The sequence below is a fragment of the Callospermophilus lateralis genome, unplaced genomic scaffold, assembly GCF_048772815.1.
Source record: "Callospermophilus lateralis isolate mCalLat2 unplaced genomic scaffold, mCalLat2.hap1 Scaffold_6925, whole genome shotgun sequence".
NCBI classification, from domain to species: Eukaryota; Metazoa; Chordata; class Mammalia; order Rodentia; family Sciuridae; genus Callospermophilus; species Callospermophilus lateralis.
This window is the reverse complement of record NW_027515082.1, coordinates 1-15,026: the sequence shown is the minus strand read 5'-3', so window position 1 is coordinate 15,026 and position 15,026 is coordinate 1. Positions and strand designations below refer to the sequence as shown.

General features: G+C 66.8%; 5 non-coding genes across 5 annotated transcripts; all 5 read left to right on the top strand.

Moving 5' to 3' along the window:
• The first annotated feature begins 1,593 nt into the window (after nt 1–1,593).
• On the top strand, nt 1,594–1,712 carry LOC143640857 (5S ribosomal RNA). The gene has a single exon (XR_013155161.1). It is a non-coding gene; the product is annotated as a 5S ribosomal RNA (ribosomal RNA).
• Nucleotides 1,713–4,543: 2,831 nt separating this feature from the next.
• On the top strand, nt 4,544–4,662 carry LOC143640889 (5S ribosomal RNA). Its single transcript, XR_013155192.1, has one exon. It is a non-coding gene; the product is annotated as a 5S ribosomal RNA (ribosomal RNA).
• Nucleotides 4,663–7,307: 2,645 nt separating this feature from the next.
• LOC143640888 (5S ribosomal RNA) lies at nt 7,308–7,426 on the top strand. Its single transcript, XR_013155191.1, has one exon. It is a non-coding gene; the product is annotated as a 5S ribosomal RNA (ribosomal RNA).
• Nucleotides 7,427–10,257: 2,831 nt separating this feature from the next.
• Nucleotides 10,258–10,376, top strand: LOC143640878 (5S ribosomal RNA). The gene has a single exon (XR_013155182.1). It is a non-coding gene; the product is annotated as a 5S ribosomal RNA (ribosomal RNA).
• A 2,639-nt stretch (nt 10,377–13,015) lies between these two features.
• LOC143640867 (5S ribosomal RNA) lies at nt 13,016–13,134 on the top strand. The gene has a single exon (XR_013155171.1). It is a non-coding gene; the product is annotated as a 5S ribosomal RNA (ribosomal RNA).
• Nucleotides 13,135–15,026: the final 1,892 nt, after the last annotated feature.

The following is a 15,026-nucleotide window of genomic DNA, read 5'->3' as shown; positions in this document are numbered from 1 at the left end:
GTGCAGGGCAGAGGCTGAGAGAAGGCCCAGGAGGCCACAGGGTCTTAGGAGGCTGCGCTGGGAGCCAAGCAAGAGAGCAGATGTCAAAGGAGGGCAGGTGCTCCGAGAAGAGGAGGAAGCAGCCTTCGGAGCAGGCAAGTGGTTCGGGGCCAGGAGGTTGCCGGGGAGGACCACGTGCCGAGGGGAGCTGAAGGCCAAGGCCGGGCGGTGGGGACAGGGAGGCAGAGGCCCCTTTGTTCGCGGCGAACCCTCCACCTGGAGACGCCTGGCCGCGAGGCAGGGCCTGAAGGCCCGGTGGGCGCGCGACCCCCCCGCAACCGCTGCTCCCCCCCGCCCCCCGCAAGGCTTGCGGGTGAGGGGGCTTCCGGTCTGGTGAGGCCGTCGACTGGGCTCTGACGGGGTTTGACTCGGAACGCTACTTTCACAGGCGGTCCTTTCCGGGAGCACAGCCCATGGACAAATGGACGGAGGGGTCTGTGCCCTTCCTCAGGGCGGTGCTGTACAGGTCCTGGTCCTTGAGGTGTACAAACAAGGCGCAGAGCCCTCCGACCTTGGCACTCAGTCCGAAGGGAGTCACTCGGGGGTGGGGTAGAGTGTGGTGGGGTGGGGGTGAGGTAGGGTAGGGTGGGGGTGGCGGTGGGGGTGCGGGGCGGCCAAGCGCTGCTGTGCAGAGTGGACAAAGCAGAGTGGATGGGGAACTCAGGGCGAGGCCCGCGCCCCAGCGGCGCACTTCTGAGCCTGGCCCTGTGACTGACTGACTGACTGACTGACTGACTGACTGGGAACCAGCGGGCCACAGCCGGCTCGCCACCCGCTGCCCGGTTGTCTGTGGGTCCCTGCGTGTGTTCCTCCTCGGGCCCTCCCTGAGGGTGGCTCCCCGCACAGGTGTTGTGTGTGGCCGGCCACTCGCCATTGCCCAGTCCCACTGCATTTCCAGCTGGGGCGCTGGGCCTCTGTCAGGGTCTCTGGGGTGTCCGGTGGGGGGCGCGGGGGGCCGGGGTGTCTGCTCCCGTCTTCGCCCCTGGCTCTCTGGGCGCCCGGCTCGGCTCTGCTCGGCTAGGCTAGGCTAGGGTAGCGCGGGCGGCGGCAGCTGGGGATTCTCTGGGGATTCTCGGCCAGGCGAAGGGCTGGGTGGGGTGGCGGTGCGGTTGCCGGGTGCCCGGGGGTCGGGGGTCTTGGGGCTCGGCGAGGAGGGGCAGAGGCCAGGCCAGGCCGGGGCGGGGCTCCCGGTAGGTGGAGCCAGGTGCCCAGGGGCAGAGGTGGAGGCGGGACTCAGCCCCTGTCAGCCCCGCCTAGCCCACTCCACCCCGACCCGATCCGGCCCGGCCGAGGACCCGAGAGGGAGAGCCGGCCAGTCTCCCAGGACCCCCGCGCCGCCGCATGGACCGAGTCAGGTCGGAGCGAGAAAGCCAGCCTGGAGTTGAGTTGAGGAGCGCTGGGCAGTGCTGGGGCGGGGCGAGGGAGGCCCCCTGGGAACACCCGCTGTGTTGGCCCCCTCCACCGCTGCCCTGCCCTCCCCTGCCCTCCCCTGCCCCTGGGCTGAAGGGTGGAAGCCGGCGCAGGCTCTTGAGGCGTTCCGGGGCAGCCTCCGCCGTCTACGGCCATACCACCCTGAACGCGCCCGATCTCGTCTGATCTCGGAAGCTAAGCAGGGTCGGGCCTGGTTAGTACTTGGATGGGAGACCGCCTGGGAATACCGGGTGCTGTAGGCTTTTGCGCCCCCTTCCCACACGCACTTTTCTTGCGTGGCCCGGAAACAGTGTCCGTGACCGCCTCAGGCCGTGACCCCCGGGCCCGCGGGGGTAGGGCGCAGGGGCAGCCCTGGGCTCCCGGTGTCCCTTCAGGCCTGCGGCTGGCCTCCCGACTCCCGCCTCCCGCCTCGCCTCCGGCGCCCAGCGCCCAGCGCCTGCAGTGAGCCACACTGGCCTGGCTCTCTCCAGGGACGCTAGGACACTCCAGGCGACCCGGCGGAGCCGAGCCTGGTCCAGGCCTCGACCAGTCCTGTGCACCCTGACCGACCCCCACCCCCCCCCACCACTCACACTCCCGGATGGGGGGTGGGGAGGCGCACACCTGCTTTTCCCCAGAACACAGGGCCCACCCGCAGGGGCCGCTCCCCACCCGTTCTTGCCACACCAGCAGAGCGTGGCCACCCAGGTCCTGGGAGTGAGAGAGTCCATCCAGCGTCTCTCCCTAGGTCCGTCCCTTGGCAACTCTGCCTCCCTTCCCAACGCCTTCCTCCTGAGGGTCCCAGCCCTGAGTCTGTCTCTTCACCCATCTCTCTCTCTTTCTCTCTCTCTCTCTCTATCTCTGTCTCTCTCTCTCTCTCTCTCTCTCACACACACACACACACACACACACACTCTGGAAGCAGATGTCTTTCTGTCTATCTCTCTGCTCATCCATCTCTCCTTCACCTTTGTGACTCTACTGGCCTGTGAGGAGGCCTCCTGTCTCCATCTCCCACTCAGTGTGTCTCTTTCCTTGGCCCTTCTGTCTGTCACCCTGTCTCTCTCGCTCTCTCTCTCTCTCTCTCTCTCTCTCTCACACACACACACACACACACACACTCTGGAAGCAGATGTCTTTCTGTCTATCTCTCTGCTCATCCATCTCTCCTTCACCTTTGAGACTCTACTGGCCTGTGAGGAGGCCTCCTGTCTCCATCTCCCACTCAGTGTGTCTCTTTCCTTGGCCCTTCTGTCTGTCACCCTGTCTCTCTCGCTCTCTCTCTCTCTCTCTCTCTCTCTCTCACAAACACACACACAGACACACACTCACTCCTCTCTTCCCCCCTCCCACCCCAGCCACCTCACTCTGGGCTGCAAGTCACCCAGTCCATGGCAGCCTCGAGACTGGGCGGTCACAGGTTCTCTCATCTCCCATCTAACTTCCCGTGGATGTAAGAGTGGATTCCCACATCCCCCTTGAAGTGAGTGCACGTCTTCAGGGTGTGTGCAGGGCAGAGGCTGAGAGAAGGCCCAGGAGGCCACAGGGTCTTAGGAGGCTGCGCTGGGAGCCAAGCAAGAGAGCAGATGTCAAAGGAGGGCAGGTGCTCCGAGAAGAGGAGGAAGCAGCCTTCGGAGCAGGCAAGTGGTTCGGGGCCAGGAGGTTGCCGGGGAGGACCACGTGCCGAGGGGAGCTGAAGGCCAAGGCCGGGCGGTGGGGACAGGGAGGCAGAGGCCCCTTTGTTCGCGGCGAACCCTCCACCTGGAGACGCCTGGCCGCGAGGCAGGGCCTGAAGGCCCGGTGGGCGCGCGACCCCCCGCAACCGCTGCTCCCCCCGGCCCCCCGCAAGGCTTGCGGGTGAGGGGGATTCCGGTCTGGTGAGGCCGTCGACTGGGCTCTGACGGGGTTTGACTCGGAACGCTACTTTCACAGGCGGTCCTTTCCGGGAGCACAGCCCATGGACAAATGGACGGAGGGGTCTCTGCCCTTCCTCAGGGCGGTGCTGTACAGGTCCTGGTCCTTGAGGTGTACAAACAAGGCGCAGAGCCCTCCGACCTTGGCACTCAGTCCGAAGGGAGTCACTCGGGGGTGGGGTAGAGTGTGGTGGGGTGGGGGTGAGGTAGGGTAGGGTGGGGGTGGCGGTGGGGGTGCGGGGCGGCCAAGCGCTGCTGTGCAGAGTGGACAAAGCAGAGTGGATGGGGAACTCAGGGCGAGGCCCGCGCCCCAGCGGCGCACTTCTGAGCCTGGCCCTGTGACTGACTGACTGACTGACTGACTGACTGGGAACCAGCGGGCCACAGCCGGCTCGCCACCCGCTGCCCGGTTGTCTGTGGGTCCCTGCGTGTGTTCCTCCTCGGGCCCTCCCTGAGGGTGGCTCCCCGCACAGGTGTTGTGTGTGGCCGGCCACTCGCCATTGCCCAGTCCCACTGCATTTCCAGCTGGGGCGCTGGGCCTCTGTCAGGGTCTCTGGGGTGTCCGGTGGGGGGCGCGGGGGGCCGGGGTGTCTGCTCCCGTCTTCGCCCCTGGCTCTCTGGGCGCCCGGCTCGGCTCTGCTCGGCTAGGCTAGGCTAGGGTAGCGCGGGCGGCGGCAGCTGGGGATTCTCTGGGGATTCTCGGCCAGGCGAAGGGCTGGGTGGGGTGGCGGTGCGGTTGCCGGGTGCCCGGGGGTCGGGGGTCTTGGGGCTCGGCGAGGAGGGGCAGAGGCCAGGCCAGGCCGGGGCGGGGCTCCCGGTAGGTGGAGCCAGGTGCCCAGGGGCAGAGGTGGAGGCGGGACTCAGCCCCTGTCAGCCCCGCCTAGCCCACTCCACCCCGACCCGATCCGGCCCGGCCGAGGACCCGAGAGGGAGAGCCGGCCAGTCTCCCAGGACCCCCGCGCCGCCGCATGGACCGAGTCAGGTCGGAGCGAGAAAGCCAGCCTGGAGTTGAGTTGAGGAGCGCTGGGCAGTGCTGGGGCGGGGCGAGGGAGGCCCCCTGGGAACACCCGCTGTGTTGGCCCCCTCCACCGCTGCCCTGCCCTCCCCTGCCCTCCCCTGCCCCTGGGCTGAAGGGTGGAAGCCGGCGCAGGCTCTTGAGGCGTTCCGGGGCAGCCTCCGCCGTCTACGGCCATACCACCCTGAACGCGCCCGATCTCGTCTGATCTCGGAAGCTAAGCAGGGTCGGGCCTGGTTAGTACTTGGATGGGAGACCGCCTGGGAATACCGGGTGCTGTAGGCTTTTGCGCCCCCTTCCCACACGCACTTTTCTTGCGTGGCCCGGAAACAGTGTCCGTGACCGCCTCAGGCCGTGACCCCCGGGCCCGCGGGGGTAGGGCGCAGGGGCAGCCCTGGGCTCCCGGTGTCCCTTCAGGCCTGCGGCTGGCCTCCCGCCTCCCGCCTCCCGCCTCGCCTCCGGCGCCCAGCGCCCAGCGCCTGCAGTGAGCCACACTGGCCTGGCTCTCTCCAGGGACGCTAGGACACTCCAGGCGACCCGGCGGAGCCGAGCCTGGTCCAGGCCTCGACCAGTCCTGTGCACCCTGACCGACCCCCACCCCCCCACACCACTCACACTCCCGGATGGGGGGTGGGGAGGCGCACACCTGCTTTTCCCCAGAACACAGGGCCCACCCGCAGGGGCCGCTCCCCACCCGTTCTTGCCACACCAGCAGAGCGTGGCCACCCAGGTCCTGGGAGTGAGAGAGTCCATCCAGCGTCTCTCCCTAGGTCCGTCCCTTGGCAACTCTGCCTCCCTTCCCAACGCCTTCCTCCTGAGGGTCCCAGCCCTGAGTCTGTCTCTTCACCCATCTCTCTCTCTTTCTCTCTCTCTCTCTCTATCTCTGTCTCTCTCTCTCTCTCTCTCTCTCTCTCTCTCACACACACACACACACACACACACACACTCTGGAAGCAGATGTCTTTCTGTCTATCTCTCTGCTCATCCATCTCTCCTTCACCTTTGTGACTCTACTGGCCTGTGAGGAGGCCTCCTGTCTCCATCTCCCACTCAGTGTGTCTCTTTCCTTGGCCCTTCTGTCTGTCACCCTGTCTCTCTCGCTCTCTCTCTCTCTCTCTCTCTCTCTCTCACAAACACACACACACAGACACACACTCACTCCTCTCTTCCCCCCTCCCACCCCAGCCACCTCACTCTGGGCTGCAAGTCACCCAGTCCATGGCAGCCTCGAGACTGGGCGGTCACAGGTTCTCTCATCTCCCATCTAACTTCCCGTGGATGTAAGAGTGGATTCCCACATCCCCCTTGAAGTGAGTGCACGTCTTCAGGGTGTGTGCAGGGCAGAGGCTGAGAGAAGGCCCAGGAGGCCACAGGGTCTTAGGAGGCTGCGCTGGGAGCCAAGCAAGAGAGCAGATGTCAAAGGAGGGCAGGTGCTCCGAGAAGAGGAGGAAGCAGCCTTCGGAGCAGGCAAGTGGTTCGGGGCCAGGAGGTTGCCGGGGAGGACCACGTGCCGAGGGGAGCTGAAGGCCAAGGCCGGGCGGTGGGGACAGGGAGGCAGAGGCCCCTTTGTTCGCGGCGAACCCTCCACCTGGAGACGCCTGGCCGCGAGGCAGGGCCTGAAGGCCCGGTGGGCGCGCGACCCCCCCGCAACCGCTGCTCCCCCCCGCCCCCCGCAAGGCTTGCGGGTGAGGGGGCTTCCGGTCTGGTGAGGCCGTCGACTGGGCTCTGACGGGGTTTGACTCGGAACGCTACTTTCACAGGCGGTCCTTTCCGGGAGCACAGCCCATGGACAAATGGACGGAGGGGTCTGTGCCCTTCCTCAGGGCGGTGCTGTACAGGTCCTGGTCCTTGAGGTGTACAAACAAGGCGCAGAGCCCTCCGACCTTGGCACTCAGTCCGAAGGGAGTCACTCGGGGGTGGGGTAGAGTGTGGTGGGGTGGGGGTGAGGTAGGGTAGAGTGGGGGTGGCGGTGGGGGTGCGGGGCGGCCAAGCGCTGCTGTGCAGAGTGGACAAAGCAGAGTGGATGGGGAACTCAGGGCGAGGCCCGCGCCCCAGCGGCGCACTTCTGAGCCTGGCCCTGTGACTGACTGACTGACTGACTGACTGACTGACTGACTGGGAACCAGCGGGCCACAGCCGGCTCGCCACCCGCTGCCCGGTTGTCTGTGGGTCCCTGCGTGTGTTCCTCCTCGGGCCCTCCCTGAGGGTGGCTCCCCGCACAGGTGTTGTGTGTGGCCGGCCACTCGCCATTGCCCAGTCCCACTGCATTTCCAGCTGGGGCGCTGGGCCTCTGTCAGGGTCTCTGGGGTGTCCGGTGGGGGGCGCGGGGGGCCGGGGTGTCTGCTCCCGTCTTCGCCCCTGGCTCTCTGGGCGCCCGGCTCGGCTCTGCTCGGCTAGGCTAGGCTAGGGTAGCGCGGGCGGCGGCAGCTGGGGATTCTCTGGGGATTCTCGGCCAGGCGAAGGGCTGGGTGGGGTGGCGGTGCGGTTGCCGGGTGCCCGGGGGTCGGGGGTCTTGGGGCTCGGCGAGGAGGGGCAGAGGCCAGGCCAGGCCGGGGCGGGGCTCCCGGTAGGTGGAGCCAGGTGCCCAGGGGCAGAGGTGGAGGCGGGACTCAGCCCCTGTCAGCCCCGCCTAGCCCACTCCACCCCGACCCGATCCGGCCCGGCCGAGGACCCGAGAGGGAGAGCCGGCCAGTCTCCCAGGACCCCCGCGCCGCCGCATGGACCGAGTCAGGTCGGAGCGAGAAAGCCAGCCTGGAGTTGAGTTGAGGAGCGCTGGGCAGTGCTGGGGCGGGGCGAGGGAGGCCCCCTGGGAACACCCGCTGTGTTGGCCCCCTCCACCGCTGCCCTGCCCTCCCCTGCCCTCCCCTGCCCCTGGGCTGAAGGGTGGAAGCCGGCGCAGGCTCTTGAGGCGTTCCGGGGCAGCCTCCGCCGTCTACGGCCATACCACCCTGAACGCGCCCGATCTCGTCTGATCTCGGAAGCTAAGCAGGGTCGGGCCTGGTTAGTACTTGGATGGGAGACCGCCTGGGAATACCGGGTGCTGTAGGCTTTTGCGCCCCCTTCCCACACGCACTTTTCTTGCGTGGCCCGGAAACAGTGTCCGTGACCGCCTCAGGCCGTGACCCCCGGGCCCGCGGGGGTAGGGCGCAGGGGCAGCCCTGGGCTCCCGGTGTCCCTTCAGGCCTGCGGCTGGCCTCCCGACTCCCGCCTCCCGCCTCGCCTCCGGCGCCCAGCGCCCAGCGCCTGCAGTGAGCCACACTGGCCTGGCTCTCTCCAGGGACGCTAGGACACTCCAGGCGACCCGGCGGAGCCGAGCCTGGTCCAGGCCTCGACCAGTCCTGTGCACCCTGACCGACCCCCACCCCCCCCCACCACTCACACTCCCGGATGGGGGGTGGGGAGGCGCACACCTGCTTTTCCCCAGAACACAGGGCCCACCCGCAGGGGCCGCTCCCCACCCGTTCTTGCCACACCAGCAGAGCGTGGCCACCCAGGTCCTGGGAGTGAGAGAGTCCATCCAGCGTCTCTCCCTAGGTCCGTCCCTTGGCAACTCTGCCTCCCTTCCCAACGCCTTCCTCCTGAGGGTCCCAGCCCTGAGTCTGTCTCTTCACCCATCTCTCTCTCTTTCTCTCTCTCTCTCTCTATCTCTGTCTCTCTCTCTCTCTCTCTCTCTCACACACACACACACACACACACACACTCTGGAAGCAGATGTCTTTCTGTCTATCTCTCTGCTCATCCATCTCTCCTTCACCTTTGTGACTCTACTGGCCTGTGAGGAGGCCTCCTGTCTCCATCTCCCACTCAGTGTGTCTCTTTCCTTGGCCCTTCTGTCTGTCACCCTGTCTCTCTCGCTCTCTCTCTCTCTCTCTCTCTCTCTCTCACACACACACACACACACACACACTCTGGAAGCAGATGTCTTTCTGTCTATCTCTCTGCTCATCCATCTCTCCTTCACCTTTGAGACTCTACTGGCCTGTGAGGAGGCCTCCTGTCTCCATCTCCCACTCAGTGTGTCTCTTTCCTTGGCCCTTCTGTCTGTCACCCTGTCTCTCTCGCTCTCTCTCTCTCTCTCTCTCTCTCTCTCACAAACACACACACAGACACACACTCACTCCTCTCTTCCCCCCTCCCACCCCAGCCACCTCACTCTGGGCTGCAAGTCACCCAGTCCATGGCAGCCTCGAGACTGGGCGGTCACAGGTTCTCTCATCTCCCATCTAACTTCCCGTGGATGTAAGAGTGGATTCCCACATCCCCCTTGAAGTGAGTGCACGTCTTCAGGGTGTGTGCAGGGCAGAGGCTGAGAGAAGGCCCAGGAGGCCACAGGGTCTTAGGAGGCTGCGCTGGGAGCCAAGCAAGAGAGCAGATGTCAAAGGAGGGCAGGTGCTCCGAGAAGAGGAGGAAGCAGCCTTCGGAGCAGGCAAGTGGTTCGGGGCCAGGAGGTTGCCGGGGAGGACCACGTGCCGAGGGGAGCTGAAGGCCAAGGCCGGGCGGTGGGGACAGGGAGGCAGAGGCCCCTTTGTTCGCGGCGAACCCTCCACCTGGAGACGCCTGGCCGCGAGGCAGGGCCTGAAGGCCCGGTGGGCGCGCGACCCCCCGCAACCGCTGCTCCCCCCGGCCCCCCGCAAGGCTTGCGGGTGAGGGGGATTCCGGTCTGGTGAGGCCGTCGACTGGGCTCTGACGGGGTTTGACTCGGAACGCTACTTTCACAGGCGGTCCTTTCCGGGAGCACAGCCCATGGACAAATGGACGGAGGGGTCTCTGCCCTTCCTCAGGGCGGTGCTGTACAGGTCCTGGTCCTTGAGGTGTACAAACAAGGCGCAGAGCCCTCCGACCTTGGCACTCAGTCCGAAGGGAGTCACTCGGGGGTGGGGTAGAGTGTGGTGGGGTGGGGGTGAGGTAGGGTAGGGTGGGGGTGGCGGTGGGGGTGCGGGGCGGCCAAGCGCTGCTGTGCAGAGTGGACAAAGCAGAGTGGATGGGGAACTCAGGGCGAGGCCCGCGCCCCAGCGGCGCACTTCTGAGCCTGGCCCTGTGACTGACTGACTGACTGACTGACTGACTGGGAACCAGCGGGCCACAGCCGGCTCGCCACCCGCTGCCCGGTTGTCTGTGGGTCCCTGCGTGTGTTCCTCCTCGGGCCCTCCCTGAGGGTGGCTCCCCGCACAGGTGTTGTGTGTGGCCGGCCACTCGCCATTGCCCAGTCCCACTGCATTTCCAGCTGGGGCGCTGGGCCTCTGTCAGGGTCTCTGGGGTGTCCGGTGGGGGGCGCGGGGGGCCGGGGTGTCTGCTCCCGTCTTCGCCCCTGGCTCTCTGGGCGCCCGGCTCGGCTCTGCTCGGCTAGGCTAGGCTAGGGTAGCGCGGGCGGCGGCAGCTGGGGATTCTCTGGGGATTCTCGGCCAGGCGAAGGGCTGGGTGGGGTGGCGGTGCGGTTGCCGGGTGCCCGGGGGTCGGGGGTCTTGGGGCTCGGCGAGGAGGGGCAGAGGCCAGGCCAGGCCGGGGCGGGGCTCCCGGTAGGTGGAGCCAGGTGCCCAGGGGCAGAGGTGGAGGCGGGACTCAGCCCCTGTCAGCCCCGCCTAGCCCACTCCACCCCGACCCGATCCGGCCCGGCCGAGGACCCGAGAGGGAGAGCCGGCCAGTCTCCCAGGACCCCCGCGCCGCCGCATGGACCGAGTCAGGTCGGAGCGAGAAAGCCAGCCTGGAGTTGAGTTGAGGAGCGCTGGGCAGTGCTGGGGCGGGGCGAGGGAGGCCCCCTGGGAACACCCGCTGTGTTGGCCCCCTCCACCGCTGCCCTGCCCTCCCCTGCCCTCCCCTGCCCCTGGGCTGAAGGGTGGAAGCCGGCGCAGGCTCTTGAGGCGTTCCGGGGCAGCCTCCGCCGTCTACGGCCATACCACCCTGAACGCGCCCGATCTCGTCTGATCTCGGAAGCTAAGCAGGGTCGGGCCTGGTTAGTACTTGGATGGGAGACCGCCTGGGAATACCGGGTGCTGTAGGCTTTTGCGCCCCCTTCCCACACGCACTTTTCTTGCGTGGCCCGGAAACAGTGTCCGTGACCGCCTCAGGCCGTGACCCCCGGGCCCGCGGGGGTAGGGCGCAGGGGCAGCCCTGGGCTCCCGGTGTCCCTTCAGGCCTGCGGCTGGCCTCCGGCCTCCCGCCTCCCGCCTCGCCTCCGGCGCCCAGCGCCCAGCGCCTGCAGTGAGCCACACTGGCCTGGCTCTCTCCAGGGACGCTAGGACACTCCAGGCGACCCGGCGGAGCCGAGCCTGGTCCAGGCCTCGACCAGTCCTGTGCACCCTGACCGACCCCCACCCCCCCCCACCACTCACACTCCCGGATGGGGGGTGGGGAGGCGCACACCTGCTTTTCCCCAGAACACAGGGCCCACCCGCAGGGGCCGCTCCCCACCCGTTCTTGCCACACCAGCAGAGCGTGGCCACCCAGGTCCTGGGAGTGAGAGAGTCCATCCAGCGTCTCTCCCTAGGTCCGTCCCTTGGCAACTCTGCCTCCCTTCCCAACGCCTTCCTCCTGAGGGTCCCAGCCCTGAGTCTGTCTCTTCACCCATCTCTCTCTCTTTCTCTCTCTCTCTCTCTATCTCTGTCTCTCTCTCTCTCTCTCTCTCTCTCTCTCTCACACACACACACACACACACACACACTCTGGAAGCAGATGTCTTTCTGTCTATCTCTCTGCTCATCCATCTCTCCTTCACCTTTGTGACTCTACTGGCCTGTGAGGAGGCCTCCTGTCTCCATCTCCCACTCAGTGTGTCTCTTTCCTTGGCCCTTCTGTCTGTCACCCTGTCTCTCTCGCTCTCTCTCTCTCTCTCTCTCTCTCTCTCACAAACACACACACACAGACACACACTCACTCCTCTCTTCCCCCCTCCCACCCCAGCCACCTCACTCTGGGCTGCAAGTCACCCAGTCCATGGCAGCCTCGAGACTGGGCGGTCACAGGTTCTCTCATCTCCCATCTAACTTCCCGTGGATGTAAGAGTGGATTCCCACATCCCCCTTGAAGTGAGTGCACGTCTTCAGGGTGTGTGCAGGGCAGAGGCTGAGAGAAGGCCCAGGAGGCCACAGGGTCTTAGGAGGCTGCGCTGGGAGCCAAGCAAGAGAGCAGATGTCAAAGGAGGGCAGGTGCTCCGAGAAGAGGAGGAAGCAGCCTTCGGAGCAGGCAAGTGGTTCGGGGCCAGGAGGTTGCCGGGAGGACCACGTGCCGAGGGGAGCTGAAGGCCAAGGCCGGGCGGTGGGACAGGGAGGCAGAGGCCCCTTTGTTCGCGGCGAACCCTCCACCTGGAGACGCCTGGCCGCGAGGCAGGGCCTGAAGGCCCGGTGGGCGCGCGCGACCCCCCGCAAACCGCTGCTCCCCCCCGCCCCCCGCAAGGCTTGCGGGTGAGGGGGCTTCCGGTCTGGTGAGGCCGTCGACTGGGCTCTGACGGGGTTTGACTCGGAACGCTACTTTCACAGGCGGTCCTTTCCGGGAGCACAGCCCATGGACAAATGGACGGAGGGGTCTGTGCCCTTCCTCAGGGCGGTGCTGTACAGGTCCTGGTCCTTGAGGTGTACAAACAAGGCGCAGAGCCCTCCGACCTTGGCACTCAGTCCGAAGGGAGTCACTCGGGGGTGGGGTAGAGTGTGGTGGGGTGGGGGTGAGGTAGGGTAGGGTGGGGGTGGCGGTGGGGGTGCGGGGCGGCCAAGCGCTGCTGTGCAGAGTGGACAAAGCAGAGTGGATGGGGAACTCAGGGCGAGGCCCGCGCCCCAGCGGCGCACTTCTGAGCCTGGCCCTGTGACTGACTGACTGACTGACTGACTGACTGACTGGGAAGCAGCGGGCCACAGCCGGCTCGCCACCCGCTGCCCGGTTGTCTGTGGGTCCCTGCCTGTGTTCCTCCTCGGGCCTCCCTGAGGGTGGCTCCCCGCACAGGTGTTGTGTGTGGCCGGCCGCTCGCCATTGCCCAGTCCCCACTGCATTTCCAGCTGGGGCGCTGGGCCTCTGTCAGGGTCTCTGGGGTGTCCGGTGGGGGGCGCGGGGGGCCGGGGTGTCTGCTCCCGTCTTCGCCCCTGGCTCTCTGGGCGCCCGGCTCGGCTCTGCTCGGCTAGGCTAGGCTAGGGTAGCGCGGGCGGCGGCAGCTGGGGATTCTCTGGGGATTCTCGGCCAGGCGAAGGGCTGGGTGGGGTGGCGGTGCGGGTGCCGGGTGCCCGGGGGTCGGGGGTCTTGGGGCTCGGCGAGGAGGGGCAGAGGCCAGGCCAGGCCGGGACGGGGCTCCCGGTAGGTGGAGCCAGGTGCCCAGGGGCAGAGGTGGAGGCGGGACTCAGCCCCTGTCAGCCCCGCCTAGCCCACTCCACCCCGACCCGATCCGGCCCGGCCGAGGACCCGAGAGGGAGAGCCGGCCAGTCTCCCAGGACCCCCGCGCCGCCGCGGGGACCGAGTCAGGTCGGAGCGAGAAAGCCAGCCTGGAGTTGAGTTGAGGAGCGCTGGGCAGTGCTGGGGCGGGGCGAGGGAGGCCCCCTGGGAACACCCGCTGTGTTGGCCCCCTCCACCGCTGCCCTGCCCTCCCCTGCCCTCCCCTGCCCCTGGGCTGAAGGGTGGAAGCCGGCGCAGGCTCTTGAGGCGTTCCGGGGCAGCCTCCGCCGTCTACGGCCATACCACCCTGAACGCGCCCGATCTCGTCTGATCTCGGAAGCTAAGCAGGGTCGGGCCTGGTTAGTACTTGGATGGGAGACCGCCTGGGAATACCGGGTGCTGTAGGCTTTTGCGCCCCCTTCCCACACGCACTTTTCTTGCGTGGCCCGGAAACAGTGTCCGTGACCGCCTCAGGCCGTGACCCCCGGGCCCGCGGGGGTAGGGCGCAGGGGCAGCCCTGGGCTCCCGGTGTCCCTTCAGGCCTGCGGCTGGCCTCCCGCCTCCCGCCTCCCGCCTCGCCTCCGGCGCCCAGCGCCCAGCGCCTGCAGTGAGCCACACTGGCCTGGCTCTCTCCAGGGACGCTAGGACACTCCAGGCGACCCGGCGGAGCCGAGCCTGGTCCAGGCCTCGACCAGTCCTGTGCACCCTGACCGACCCCCACCCCCCCCCACCACTCACACTCCCGGATGGGGGGTGGGGAGGCGCACACCTGCTTTTCCCCAGAACACAGGGCCCACCCGCAGGGGCCGCTCCCCACCCGTTCTTGCCACACCAGCAGAGCGTGGCCACCCAGGTCCTGGGAGTGAGAGAGTCTATCCAGCGTCTCTCCCTAGGTCCGTCCCTTGGCAACTCTGCCTCCCTTCCCAACGCCTTCCTCCTGAGGGTCCCAGCCCTGAGTCTGTCTCTTCACCCATCTCTCTCTCTTTCTCTCTCTCTCTCTCTATCTCTGTCTCTCTCTCTCTCTCTCTCTCTCTCTCTCTCTCTCACACACACACACACACACACACACACTCTGGAAGCAGATGTCTTTCTGTCTATCTCTCTGCTCATCCATCTCTCCTTCACCTTTGTGACTCTACTGGCCTGTGAGGAGGCCTCCTGTCTCCATCTCCCACTCAGTGTGTCTCTTTCCTTGGCCCTTCTGTCTGTCACCCTGTCTCTCTCGCTCTCTCTCTCTCTCTCTCTCTCTCTCTCTCACAAACACACACACACAGACACACACTCACTCCTCTCTTCCCCCCTCCCACCCCAGCCACCTCACTCTGGGCTGCAAGTCACCCAGTCCATGGCAGCCTCGAGACTGGGCGGTCACAGGTTCTCTCATCTCCCATCTAACTTCCCGTGGATGTAAGAGTGGATTCCCACATCCCCCTTGAAGTGAGTGCACGTCTTCAGGGTGTGTGCAGGGCAGAGGCTGAGAGAAGGCCCAGGAGGCCACAGGGTCTTAGGAGGCTGCGCTGGGAGCCAAGCAAGAGAGCAGATGTCAAAGGAGGGCAGGTGCTCCGAGAAGAGGAGGAAGCAGCCTTCGGAGCAGGCAAGTGGTTCGGGGCCAGGAGGTTGCCGGGGAGGACCACGTGCCGAGGGGAGCTGAAGGCCAAGGCCGGGCGGTGGGGACAGGGAGGCAGAGGCCCCTTTGTTCGCGGCGAACCCTCCACCTGGAGACGCCTGGCCGCGAGGCAGGGCCTGAAGGCCCGGTGGGCGCGCGACCCCCCGCAACCGCTGCTCCCCCCCGCCCCCCGCAAGGCTTGCGGGTGAGGGGGCTTCCGGTCTGGTGAGGCCGTCGACTGGGCTCTGACGGGGTTTGACTCGGAACGCTACTTTCACAGGCGGTCCTTTCCGGGAGCACAGCCCATGGACAAATGGACGGAGGGGTCTGTGCCCTTCCTCAGGGCGGTGCTGTACAGGTCCTGGTCCTTGAGGTGTACAAACAAGGCGCAGAGCCCTCCGACCTTGGCACTCAGTCCGAAGGGAGTCACTCGGGGGTGGGGTAGAGTGTGGTGGGGTGGGGGTGAGGTAGGGTAGGGTGGGGGTGGCGGTGGGGGTGCGGGGCGGCCAAGCGCTGCTGTGCAGAGTGGACAAAGCAGAGTGGATGGGGAACTCAGGGCGAGGCCCGCGCCCCAGCGGCGCACTTCTGAGCCTGGCCCTGTGACTGACTGACTGACTGACTGACTGACTGACTGGGAACCAGCGGGCCACAGCCGGCTCGCCACCCGCTGCCCGGTTGTCTGTGGGTCCCTGCG